The following is a 14,007-nucleotide window of genomic DNA, read 5'->3' as shown; positions in this document are numbered from 1 at the left end:
TTTCTCTTTGCAGAGTTCCATGGGAACTCTCAAAGCAGCGCGAGTTACCACAGGTGGCAGCTTGTCCCTGGGCAGCATTTTGATATTCGTGGAAATCCTGGTGCCAGCCTGCGCTTAAGGGCCGAGGGACTACATGGCACTGACAAAGGCTTCAGCCCGTGGAAACAAAACCCAGCACCCCACGTTCCTGGTTTCAGTTTGAAGAACTCCGTGGGCACTCTCAAAGCAGCCCGAGTTGGCACAGGTGGCAGCTTGTCCCTGGGCGGCATCTTGATATTCGTGGAAATCCAGCGGGCAGACGGCCCCGAAGGGCTGAGGGCACACCTAGAACTGAAAAAGGCTTCTGCCTGGGGAAACAAACCCACAAACCCACGTTCCTGGTCTCAGTTGGAAGAACTCCGTGGGCACTCTCAAAGCAGCCCGAGTAGGCACAGGTGGCTGCTTGTCCCTGGGCAGCATCTTGATATTCATGAAAATCCAGCAGGCAGACAGCCCTTAAGGGACAAGGGCCTACCTGGTACTGACAAAGGGCTCTGCCTGGGGAAACTAAACTCAGCACCCGACGTTCCTGGTTTCTGTTTGCAGAGCTCCATGGGCACTCTCAAAGCAGCCCAAGTTGACACAGGTGGCAGCTTGTCCCTCGGCAGCATCTTGATATTGGCGGAAATCCATCTGCCAGCCGGCCCCTAATGGCCGAGGGCCTACCTGGTACTGACAAAGGCTTTTGCCCAGGGAAACAAAATTCACCAACCCAGGTTCCTGGTCTCAGTCTGCAGAGCTCCGTGGGCACTCTCAAAGCAGCCCGAGTAGGCACAGGTGGCAGCTTTCCACTGGGCTGCATCTTGATATTCGTGGAAATGCAGCTGGCAGCCTGCACCTAAGGAACATGGGCCTACCTGGTACTGACAAAGGGTTCTGCCCGGGAAAAAAAAACCCAGCACCCCACATTCCTGGTCTCACTTTTCAGAGCTCCATGGGCACTCTTAAAGTAGCCCGAGTTAGCACAGGTGGCAACTTGTCCCTGGGCGGCATCTTGATATTCGTGGAAATCCAGAAGGAAGCTGGCCCCGAATGGCCGTGGGCCTACCCGATACTGACAAAAGTTTCTGCCCAGGGAAACAAACTTCACCAACCCACGTTCCTGGTCTCAGTTTGCAGAGTTCCGTGGGCACTCTCAAAGCAGCCCGAGTTGGCACAGGTGGCAGCTTGTCCCTGGGCGGCATCTTCAGATTCGTGGAAATGCAGAAGGCAGCCTACACCTATGGAACATGGGTCTATCTGGTTCTGACAAAGGCTTCTGCCCTGGAAAAAAAAACTCAGCACCCCACATTCCTGGTCTCACTTTTCAGAGCTCCATGGGCACTCTTAAAGTAGCTCGAGTTAGCACAGGTGGCAACTTGTCCCTGGGCGGCATCTTCAGGTTCGTGGAAATCCAGAAGGAAGCTGGCCCCGAATGGCCGTGGGCCTACCTGATACTGACAAATTCTTCTGCCCGGAAAAATAAAACCCACCACCCCACGTTAATTGTGTCAGTTTGCGGAGCTCCGTGGGCACTCTCAAAGCAGCCCGAGTTGGCACAGGCGGCAGCTTTTCCCTGGGCGGCATCTTCAGGTTCGCGGAAATCCAGCTGCAAGCCGGCCCCTGAGGGCCAAGGGCCTACCTGGTACTGACAAATGCTTCTGCCCATGGAAATATAACCCACCACCCCACGTTCCTGGTCTCTGTTTGCAGAGCTCCATGGGCACTCTCAAAGCAGCCAGAGTTAGCACAGGTGGCAGCTTGTCCCTGGGCAGCATCTTGATATTCATGGAAATCCAGCAGGCAGCCGGCCCCGAATGGCCATGGGCCTACCTAGTACTGACAAATACTTCTGCTCAGGGAAACAAAACTCAGCAACCCATGGTCCTGGTCTCAGTTTGCAGAGCTCCATGGGCACTCTCAAAGCAGCCCGAGTTGGGACAGGTGGCAGCTTGTCCCTGGGTGGCATCTTGATATTCGTGGAAATCCAGTAGGCAGACGGCCCCAAAGGAACAAGAGCCTACCTGGTACTGACAAAGGGTCTGCCCGGTGAAAACAAAACTCAGCACCCCACGTTCCTGGTTTCTGTTTGCAGAGCTCCATGGGCACTCTCAAAGCAGCCCGAGTTGGCACAGGTGGCAGCTTGTCCCTGGGTGGCATCTTGATATTCGTGGAAATCCAGCAGGCAGACGGCCCTGAAGGAACAAGGGCCTACGTGGTACTGCAAAGGCTTCTGCCCAGGGAAACTAAACTCAGCAAACCACGTTCCTGGTCTCAGTTTGCAGAGCTCCGTGGGCCCTCTCAAAGCAGAGCGAGTTGGCACAGGTGGCAGCTTGTCCCTCGGCAGCATCTTGATATTGGCAGAAATCCAGCTGCCAGCCGGCCCCTAAGTGCCGAGGGCCTACCTGGTAGTGACAAAGGCTTCTGCCCCAGAAAAGAAAACTCACCAACCCACGTTCCTGGCCTCAGTTTGCAGAGCTCCATGGGCACTCTCAAAGCAGCGAGAGTTGGCACAGGTGGCAGCATGTCCCTGGGCGGCATCTTCAGATTCGTGGAAATCCAGAAGGCAGCCTACACCTATGGGACATGGGTCTACATGGTACTGACAAAGGCTTCTGCCCTGGGAAAATGAACTCAGCACCCCACGTTCCTGGTCTCAGTTTTCAGAGCTTCATGGGCACTCTCAAAGCAGCCCGAGTTAGCACAGGTGGCAGCTTGTCCCTGGGCGGCATCTTCATATTCGTGGAAATCCAGCAGGGCAGACGGCCCCTGAAGGTCCCGAGGGTCTCAGTACCTGGGCACTAATGCAGCAGTTGGCAAGGGCTCTGCCACTGGGCGGCATCTTCAAACGTGGAAATCCGGAAGGCTCAGAACCCTATCTGGTTCTGACGTTCCTGGTTTCTGTTTGCAGAGCTCAATGGGCACTCTCAAAGCAGCGCGAGTTAGCACAGGTGGCAGCTTGTCGCTGGGCGGCATCTTGATATTCGTGGAAATCCAGAAGCCTGCCTGCCCCGAATGGCCAAGGGCCTACCTGGTACTGACAAAGGCTTCTGCCCAGGGAAAAAAATTAGCCGACGCACGTTCCTGGTCTCAGTTTGCAGAGCTCCGTTGGCACTCTCAAAGCAGCCCGAGTTGGCACAGGTGGCAGCTTGTTCCTGGTGGCATCTTGATATTCATGCAGAAATCCAGCAGGCAGACGGCCCCTAAGGGCCAGAGGGCCTACCTGGTACTGACAAAGGCTTCTGCCCGTGGAAACAAAACCCACCACCCCACGTTAAGGGTCTCAGTTTGAAGAAATCCGTGGGCTCTCTCAAAGCAGCCCGAGTTGGCACAGGTGGCAGCTTTTCCCTGGGCGGCATCTTGATATTCATGGCAATCCAGCTGGCTGCTGGCCCCTGAATGGCCAAGGGCCTACCTAGTACTGACAAATACTTCTGCTCGGGGAAAACAAAACTCAGCACCCCATGGTCCTGGTCTCAGTTTGCAGAGCTCCATTGGCACTCTCAAAGCAGCGCGAGTTACTACAGGTGGCAGCTTGTCCCTGGGCAGCATCTTGATATTCGTGGAAATCCTGGGGCCAGCCTGCCCCTAATGGCCGAGGGCCTACATGGTACTGACAAAGGCTTCTGCCCCAGAAAACAAAACCCACCAACCCACGTTCCTGGTCTCAGTTTGCAGAACTCCATGGGCACTCTCAAAGCAGCCCGAGTAGGCACAGGTGGCAGCTTGTCCCTGGGCAGCATCTTGATATTCGTGGAAATCCAGCAGGCAGCCTGCCCCTAAGGGCCATGGGCCTACCTGGTACAGACAAAGGGTGTAAGACTCTGCCAGAGATTGCTTTCTCATCTGCCTCACGATCGTCGTGAAAGAAAGACTGAGACCACCGAAAGAAAGAGGATCCTACATCCTGGTTTGGTGGGGGTTCGCCAAGTTCCCGGGACTGGAACTTGAGTTATTGTACCTCACGCTACACTGCTCCCAGTGAAAAGGACGAGGAGCATCTTGACCTTCCTTCGCCTGCACCGCTCTGTAACAATGGCCTGGAGTTTTCCACCCCCAAGCCTGGCTGGACTCTCTTCTGGAATTACCCTTTGGTGGTCTCCACAGAAGACTCTACAACCACCGTGGCAGATGGACTGAGATGGGAGAAACCACTCCCTCTAAGGCTGAGACATGAAATCCCTATGTGGACAAGACTCCTTTTTCTCCTCAAGGACTGAAACCTGTAACCTGGGGGGAGGAGGGCAGTGTGTGTGTGGGGGAGAACAGCTAACTGAAACTGATCATGTTTGCCTGCAGTGACAGTGAACCAGGAAAAACAATAGCTCTCCCCACTGCTGAGATTACAAGACTATTGTGCTCTTTCTCCCCCTCCTTCCCAACTTTTAACATAAAAGGCCCCTCAAGTCAGCTAGCCTTTCGAAGATTCCCCAACGTGAAGGCGACTCCTCGACTGGACATCGACTGGACCCCGAAGAATTGCATCGCCTCTATGTTGGTAGATATACCTACTCTGTCTTTCCTTCCTTTCCTATAGGGTTCTTCTTTCTCTCTCTCTTTCTCTCTCTCTCTCTCCAATTCCCTCCAATGCATTTTGCTGTGATTGTTCAATAAAGTACACTGATTTTGTTGCTGCAAACCCCCTTGCCGTGTTGGTGTTTTGTACCCTGAGATCAGATAACGAACCATCACAATCTCGTCCATAAGGGCGGATCGTGACATAAAATTGGCGTCACGGACAGGATACTGGTTGACAGACTCCACTTGGGACTCTGTCTCTGGGATTTCACAAAAGATCTCTCGGTGCAAAAGGGGGAAAACTGTTGTTGTTGTATTTGTCTGTATTTGGACTGTTTGGGAGAGAAAGGGGCATCTGAGGAAACTAAACAGGGCCTCCCAAACAGGTTAGCCCCCCTACTCAACACGACAGAGGTTAATTTCCCTGCAGTAGTTTTGATCCTCTCACAAAAACCTGCTTTTGTTGTTGTGTTTGTCTGTATTTGGACTGTTTGGGAGAGAAGGGGCGTCCTAAGCAGAGCCTCCCAAACAGGTTAGCTCCTTCGCCTACCCGGGGAAGTGACACGACAGAGGTTGTGTGTTTGATTTTCCTGTGGTAGTTTTGATCCTCTCACAAAAACCTGCTTTTGTTGTTGTGTTTGTCTGTATTTGGACTGTTTGGGAGAGAAGGGACGTCTGAGGAAACTAAGCAGAGCCTCCCAAACAGGTTAGCTCCTTCGCCTACTCGGGGAAGTGAGGGGAAACACGACAGAGGTTGTGTGTTTGATTTTCCCCGCAGTAGCTTTTGATCCTCTCACAAAAAAAAACTGCTTTGTGTGCATGTGCATGTGTATGTGCTGTCTGGGAAGGAAGAGACCTTTTCTGAAGTAAATAAGCAGGGCCTCTCAGACAGACTTTGGTCTCTTCAAATACCTAGAGGAAGGTTAAGCACAGGCTTACACCTACACTTTCTTACTGTGACACTAACACCTTCACACAATGAGTGAGAATCTAAACACAAAGGTAAAAGCTGATTTCTATGCATTACTTGCTAAACACCATGCAAAACCATCACCTGGAGGAGAGGTGTGGGCAGAAAATAATTGGCATAATTTGGAAAATGTAGTAGACAGGATCTGCTCACTACAACATGAGAGTAGGCTAAAACTGGGCAAAAATAAGACTATCCTCTGCTCAGTTTTGGGAGCCTGCCTCACAGCAGCTGTAGAAACCCGCTTTAAGCGGAAAAGTGAAGAAATGGCAATAATTGAATCCTTGCAAAATTTAGTCGAAATTCTGCAAAAACAACGTAATGAAGATAGAAGTGAAATTTACACACTAAGAGCTGCACTTAGAAAGGAACAAGCTAAAAACACACATAGTTCTGATTCCTCTACAGAGGCAGAAGAAAAAGAAACTCCAAACATCAAACAAATTTACCCACACAAAGAACTTGAAGCAGCAAAAATCCTCGGCGAGCACTGTTGTCCTCGCTTGAGGCCATTGGTTAAAACAGAATATAACTACATGAATGATGAGGATTTTGAACCACACATCACAACTAAACACATACCATTCAGCGCCACTGAATTAGCTAAACTGAAAAAGGAATTTGGGCGCCTCCCACAAGAATCAGAGACAGAATATGTCTTCCGAGTATCCCTCACTGGCGGAGATCAAATTAAGTTAACAGAACAAGAAGCCAGTGGTTACTGGGGCCATGGTGTTTTCTTAACAACAGGAGACAAACGCGATAGTTGGTCCCTAACACAACGAGCAGCTTTTTGGGCTGGGGGAATCAACCCTCTAGAAAGGGGCGACCCCCTAGCAATTATTGGTACCACTGACCAGCTTCTAGAAAGCGTACACAAAGCTGCCTGTTTGCAAATGATCCATGAAAAGAAATTAACTCCTGGTTTCGAATCCCCAATGCAATTACCTGTGAAACCAGAACACATGACTCCTTTGATTCGTGGGCTCCCAGAAACTCTAAAATCCACAGCAATCACCATACAGAAAACTATAATGGCCTTAAGCCCTGCAGACAAACTGGACAGATTTCTTAATAACTCTGCTGACCAGTCTGGAACATCAGAAGTTGCTGACTCTAACTTGGCAAGTTGCTCCCCTCTGCAAAACACACCTATTAGTTCACCTATCAATAGTCATAAGATCTGGACTTGGGGGGAAGTTGCAGTAGACCTGATTAATTATTGTAGACAATATGGTCCTGCAAAAACCTCAGAGGAGAGAACAGAAAAAACGAAAGGCGTTCGGTTTATTGGAACTCCTCACGCTGAAAACAAAGAACAGGATAACAAAGTGTCTAACCGCACTCGTTGGTGGATGTTAGGAGTTAAAAAGGGGATTCCTAGAGATGTTATGGATGGTTTACCTATAGACAAACTACAGAAAATAATCACTAACTGGCGTTCTAGCAGGCCAAATTCATCTGTACAGCCAACTGCCCCCCCCGCCCACCCAGGAAAACACATCTCCTAACACTGTAACTCCCTCAGTATCGTTCCCACAGAACACAGGCAATGAGCCAAAACTAACCCTATCCCAACTTCTTGCACACAACCTGGGTAATACATCATTCACTCCACCAAACGAGCCGCATATAACCCTTTCACAACTCCTCTCACAAACCCTTGCACAGAACACTGACGGTGAATGTAAACCAACAGGGGTTTCGGGAAACTAATATCTCTGTCCCTAAAAGGTGAGCGAAGGGACAGAGCATGGATTTACTTAAGAATGCTCACTAAAAATAAAACTGGAGATATTTTAATTACAGCAATAATTGGGCCAAAAAGAGTTCTAGTAACTTTCCTAGTAGACACAGGAGCACAGATTTCTGCACTAACACACAAAGACGCTGAAAGGTGTAGAATCGTTCCAACAAAAAGACAATGCTGTGTTATTAACACTTTAGGAGTCACAGAATACATGAGCATTGCATTTGTGAAACTCACACTACCTGGAGATGAAAATCAATTAGTTATTAAAATAGTAATAGGGGACATCCCAAATAATCTACTAGGCATAGATGTCCTTGCTGGCAGACAGTGGGAGGACTCAGATGGGTTCATATGGTCTTTTGGCACTCCTCCACTTAACATCAGATTGCTACAAACTGCACCCCCACTGCCATATAGCAAAACAACCAATGTAAAACAGTATCCTTTGCCAGCTGGTGCCAGAGAAGGCATCAAACCAGTTATACAAGATTTGAAAGAACAAAAGGTAATCATACACACTCATTCTGCTTTTAACTCACCAGTGTGGCCAGTGAGGAAGCCAAACGGTAAATGGAGGTTAACTATAGATTGCCGCAGGCTTAACGCAAACACAGACCCTCTCACAGCAGCAGTACCAAACTTAGCTGAATTAATAACATCAATCCAAGAAAAAGCACACTCAATTATGGCTACTATAGATGGCAAAGACATGTTTTTCATGATACCTATACAGCCAGAGGACATGGATCGCTTTGCCTTTACATGGGAGGGACAACAGTATACATTCACCAGGCTTCCCCAAGGCTACAAACACTCCCCCACTCTAGCACATCATGCATTAGCAAAAGAATTAGAAAAAATATCAAAACCTGACACTGTGTCTGTTTATCAATACATTGATGATATTCTTGTAGGGGGAGAGGAAATTGAGGTAGTGGGGGAACACCAGCAGAAAATAATCTCACACTTAGAAAGCCTTGACTTGAAAATTCCCCCAGAAAAAATTCAGAAACCTTCACAAGAAGTGAAGTTTTTAGGCATCTGGTGGCGGGGAGGGATGACTTGCATTCCACCTGATACCCTAACCTCCCTAGATCAAATTAAAATGCCTGAATCCAAAAAAGACCTCCAGCAGACTTTAGGGTTGTTAGTATTCTGGAGGAAACACATTCCCGATTTCTCAATAATAGCCAGACCGCTCTATGATTTGCTGAGGAAGGGAATGAAATGGGACTGGACTTCTTCTCAGGAAGAAGCATTGAAATTACTGATTTTTGAAGCAACAGCTCACCAAGCACTGGGTCCTATCCATCCCACAGATCCTTTTCAGGTAGAATGGGGGTTTGCTTCCTCGGGTCTATCAGTACACATTTGGCAACGCGGACCAGAGGGTCCCACAAGGCCCGTTGGTTTCTTTTCCCGTGGCTTCAAAGATGCTGAAAAAAGGTATACCACTTGGGAAAAGGGGTTGTTTGTGGTTGGCTTAGCCCTCATTGAAGTAGAAAAGATTGCACGACAACAGTCTATTGTGTTGAGGGGGCCTTTCAGAGTATTAAGAGCTGTCACAAGTGGTACGCCCCCACCAGACGGAGTCGCCCAGCGAGCCTCTGTCAGGAAATGGTATGCACAAATAGAGCATTACTGTAACTTGTTTTCAATCACGGAGGGTACTGCAAAATTCTTAGCAATACAGGACACTGACAGTCTAGCTGACAGCCAAGACAAACCTATTTCTGTAATCAAGGTAGCACCCCCCTTTTCTTCTGAACTAGCAGCTAACTCTTGGTTTACTGATGCCTCTGCGAAAAGGGAAGGGAAAGTTTGGAAGTATAGAGCAGCTGCTTTGCACATTTCATCTGGCGAAAAAATAATTACTGAAGGAGAAGGTAGTGCTCAGGTCGGAGAACTTGTTGCTGTTTGGAGCGTTTTCAAGCAGGAAGCGCAAAACACTTCTCTTGTCTGTATCTATACTGACTCTTATGCGGTGTACAAGGGTTGCACCGAGTGGCTCCCTTTTTGGCAGCAAAACGACTGGGAAGTTAACAGAATCCCAGTTTGGCAAAAGGAAAAGTGGCAAGAAATTTTGAATATTGCAAATCAGGGGAACTTTGCTGTTGGGTGGGTAGCCTCTCACCAAACTGACGGAAATCCAGCAGGAGAATGGAATAACAGAGCCGATGAACTGGCAAGGCTCAGTCCCCTGAAAAAGGAGGTAATCACAGAGGAGTGGGAACCTTTGTTAGAGTGGTTACATGTAAAAAGGCAGCACACAGGTGCAAAAGATTTGTACAAGGAAGCCCACGCTCGTGGTTGGCCTGTTACCAGAGAGATGTGTAAAACCTGCATTTCAGCCTGCGAACAGTGTCGCAAGCGACTGGAAAGGCATCCTTTAGAGGATGATCCTTTGCATTTGAGAAAAGGAAAAGGTCTGTGGGACGCATGGCAGGTAGATTATATTGGTCCCTTCAAGAAGTCAGGAGGAAAACATTTTGTGTTAGTAGGAGTAGAAATTGTATCTGGGTTGGTACAAGCTGATGCCTTTAAAAGAGCTACCGGGGACAATACAGTTAAAGCCTTGCAGGATTGGTTTGGAACTTTTCCAAAACCGCAGGAAATCCAATCTGATAATGGGTCTCACTTTTCTGCTAGAGTAGTACAGGACTGGGCAAGGGAGGAAGGAATCAAATGGACTTTCCACACACCTTATTACCCCCAGGCTAACGGAATTGTGGAAAGGACCAATGGCCTCTTGAAACGACTCCTAAAACCACAGGAGGGAAATTGGGACACTCGTTTGTGGAAAGCTGTTAAGGGGGTAAATAGCAGATGGGGGGTGAACGGATGCCCCAAAATCACTGCCTTTTACCCGAAACCTCCAAGCATTGTCCCTTTCCTGTCGGGACCTGATGATCCAAAAAACCCATCACATTACCCTGGACAACCTGTTCTAGTGGACCTCCCCACGGTGGGAGAAGTGCCACTAGTGCTGAAGACCCCTCTGAATAAATATGCATGGGTGGCCTCTGATGCTCTAGGGAAAAGAGCATCGGATACACACACGCTGGATAATCCCTTCATTTTAACTCGTTTCTGCCTCTCAGTGGCAGGATTTGTGTTGTTTCTTGCTTTTACAGAAGAACCCCTGAGGGACATGTGAACAGCCTGAACCATGATACAGTTGATAATACTTTTCTGCATCCTACCACTCGCTTATGGACAGAACCCTGCTGAGTGGTCGTGGTCTCAGGCCACCATCCATCACACCGATGTCCTTGGATCGTATCCCAGGGGTCGCCGCCCAAACCTGGCTACCAAAGTGCTGCACGGCTCTGAGATGTACCGTCAAAGTGAGTGGGGGTGGGACCCAAACGATGAGATCTGGACCTTGACTGGAACCGTTGGTGAGTCAATTGTGGTAGCATGCAGAAAAGTGGAAGGACTTTTTTATGAGAAAGCCACTTCCATCACAATTGCCGGAAATTTTATGGAAACTAGTGGAAAAAATCATTATCTAGGCATCCCTTCATCGAGGCTGTGTCCCACAAAGAAATGGGAGTGTGCCAGACAAACCCCATTCACCCTGTGCTGTCGACAAGAGTATGTCGGTAATTACACTTCAAGTCCCGAAACTAACAATGTTGCACTTACAAAGGATTGTAATACTGAACCAATTGAGTGCTGGTATAATTTTACCCTAATTAAACCGACCTATGTGACCTGTCGCTGGCAAAATAACATGAGTGACCCATCAGGCTTTAAAGGTTTAGTTTACAAATTTAAGATAGATGCAATAGTAAAACCTACACTTAACGCTGTAGCTACATCCCTGTGGACAGAAGGTATTGAGGGCATGAAACCCGCACTAAGTACAGTTATACCCTGGTGGGTGGAAAGCACAAACTTCACATCGAGCACAATGGCAACATCTCAGCAAGTGGGAGGGATTGTAACTACGGGACCCCCACTTTACACAACATTCAGCACTTTGAGGTTTGCATTTAACACCACGAGTCCTGTTGTATTTAATACAACAACCACGACGGTGCCTCAAATGACAGAAGAGACCAAAAGCCCCTTTACGGAATGGCCTTGGTCTCAGGCTTTCACACAGTTTACTGGGTCCATGGGTGACGTAAGTGGTTTAAACCTGTCAACAGTAGTCATACACGCAGATCAAATATATACTAGGGAAGAATGGGAAAGGCACAAAACCTGGCAGCTCCAAGGAATAGAAGGGGAACAGATTGTTGTTGGATGCCGAATGGTTAACGGGACCAGTTCCAGCAAAGCTATATCAATCAGTGTTACCACAGATCAAGAAGACCAACATGAACAAGTCTGTACGCACCCGAGCATACAGGACTGTTGGCACAGTTTCATATTAACTCACACTGCAGAAGTAGTCTGTTTGTGGTCCAAAGATACCCAGGGTCTTTCTTTTAAATTTGTAATAAATGTTGTAACTCCATTTTCTACTGTCACCACTCCAACCCAACCACCGGTCGTGCTCACCCCACAAATATTTGAAATTGGACCATACATAATTAGGAAAACTGGTCAACAACAGATACTGTTTAATCCGGCATGGTCTCTCAAACAAGTTAAATTGGTAATGCAAAACAATATTTCGGAAATCCAGCCAGCCTGCTCGGCTTACCTACAGACCTCTTTTGAGGGGTGGACTACCTGGCTGCGAAAACGAAGTTCCTTTAAAAGGCGAGTGTCAAGGGATGTGACCGGTGTTGTGGGAACGGGATTGGGAATCTTGAATAGTATTGATTCTGAAGTGATAATGAATAAATTGGCTGCCGCAACCAAAGATCTGACTAAGATTCAGCAACCACTGCAATCATCCTTATTGGCTCTGGGAACACACCAGTGGCTGCTATCAAACGTTTTGCCGAATTGGGAAAAAATAAACATAGATGACCACAAATTGGTGATTGATGCACTAAGTGCTACTCAAAACAATGTCTCTTTAGCTCTCAGCTGCATCCAGGCTCAACTGTGGATGCAGTCAGTTTCTGCTTCAATTATAAGAGAAGGGGAAGAAGGCACCTTTCCTACTGAGATTCGGAAAATAGTTTGGGAAAGTGCCACTGATTTTGAAAGAGAATTCCAATCCTGGTGGAATCTGGTGAACTTTACCTATGACCCCATTACAAACACAGCCACAGCTTTTGTGTTGACGATACGCAATGCTTCTGTACATTTCATATTCCCTATTATCCCATTAGGACTGAATCACGACGGAGCCATTCTCTATCCTTCTGGACATAGGGAATGGGCCCGCCACGTTGGTAACAAATGGCAAACTGTTAACCTGGAATCTTGTATTGTCCGAGAACAACAAGGGTTCATCTGTGAAAGCAATGCAATAACCGCTCAGGATATTTGTTTAGACACAGAGCAAAACATCTGTCATTTTGAAATTCATCCTAACGAGACTTCTAAAACAGTTTTAATATACATAGGCAACGGATGTGCATGCTTTAGAACTGCTTGTGATACTGTATCTGTAGAAGATGTGCTCGTAGATACCAGTAATCATTCAAATTTTTGTGCTTGTAACTTTACTAAGATTGCATGATGTGATTTTTCCTATGAAGCTCTGGTTACGTCTCACTACCTTTTGCAATCCAACTACACGCTGATCCACAAATTAGAACCCACTCCCATCGGGATGAACCTCACATTGGTAAGACAACTGTTGCTCCACCAGGACCTGAACGAGATTTTGGAAAAGATCAAGAAAAACGGACAAAAAACCTTGGTGACTGTTCATCACAATGTAAAACAGATACACCGTGTCCTGGAAAGAGTAAAGAGAGATGCCGAGCACCAGTGGTGGAACACTCTTTTCGGGTGGTCACCAACTGCCACAAGTGTCCTGAATACCATGTGTCATCCCATTGTTGTTCTTCTTATTCTAGTTTTGATTGGTTTTATTCTGTCCATAATCTTGTTTGTAATGAATTGGAGGATGATGAAACGGCTAACTAGGCTGACAGCTATAATCAATGCTCACAACTTGGCTGATGTTTTCAATACTGTAGACATTCCTAAGACCGTTGACACAAAATGGATATAAACTAGAACATGTATTTTGGAACAATCATTAGTTATCTTTTAATGATTTTGTAAGAATTATTCTGATTCATAGTGAATTATTTTGGATAAAATCATTTTAGAGATTATTTTTTAAATCAATTGTGATTTAATTTTGCTTTTGCTTTTTAATTGTTTATGATTTATTGTGATTGTTTAAGAATATTGTTTTGAATTGATATTAATCATGTTGAACAATTGTTACCCTTCTTTTTCTTTTTTTTTCTCTTTTCCTATTTTCCATTTTCTTCTTTTCCTCTCTCTCCCTCTTTCCCCCTTCTGTCATACTGTCTCTGTTTTCCGAGGTATACTACCGACATATGAGCCCCACTGATGAAGACAATCATGAGTCACGGGGTGGTGTAAGACTCTGCCCAAGATTGCTTTCTCATCTGCCTCACGATCGTCGTGAAAGAAGACTGAGACCACCGAAAGAAAGAGGATCCTACATCCTGGTTTGGTGGGGGTTCGCCAAGTTCCCGGGACTGGAACTTGAGTTATTGTACCTCACGCTACACTGCTCCCAGTGAAAAGGACGAGGAGCATCTTGACCTTCCTTCGCCTGCACCGCTCTGTAACAATGGCCTGGAGTTTTCCACCCCCAAGCCTGGCTGGACTCTCTTCTGGAATTACCCTTTGG

The sequence above is a fragment of the Motacilla alba genome, unplaced genomic scaffold, assembly GCF_015832195.1.
Source record: "Motacilla alba alba isolate MOTALB_02 unplaced genomic scaffold, Motacilla_alba_V1.0_pri HiC_scaffold_37, whole genome shotgun sequence".
Lineage (NCBI taxonomy): Eukaryota > Metazoa > Chordata > Aves > Passeriformes > Motacillidae > Motacilla > Motacilla alba.
This window is presented reverse-complemented; position numbering follows the sequence as displayed.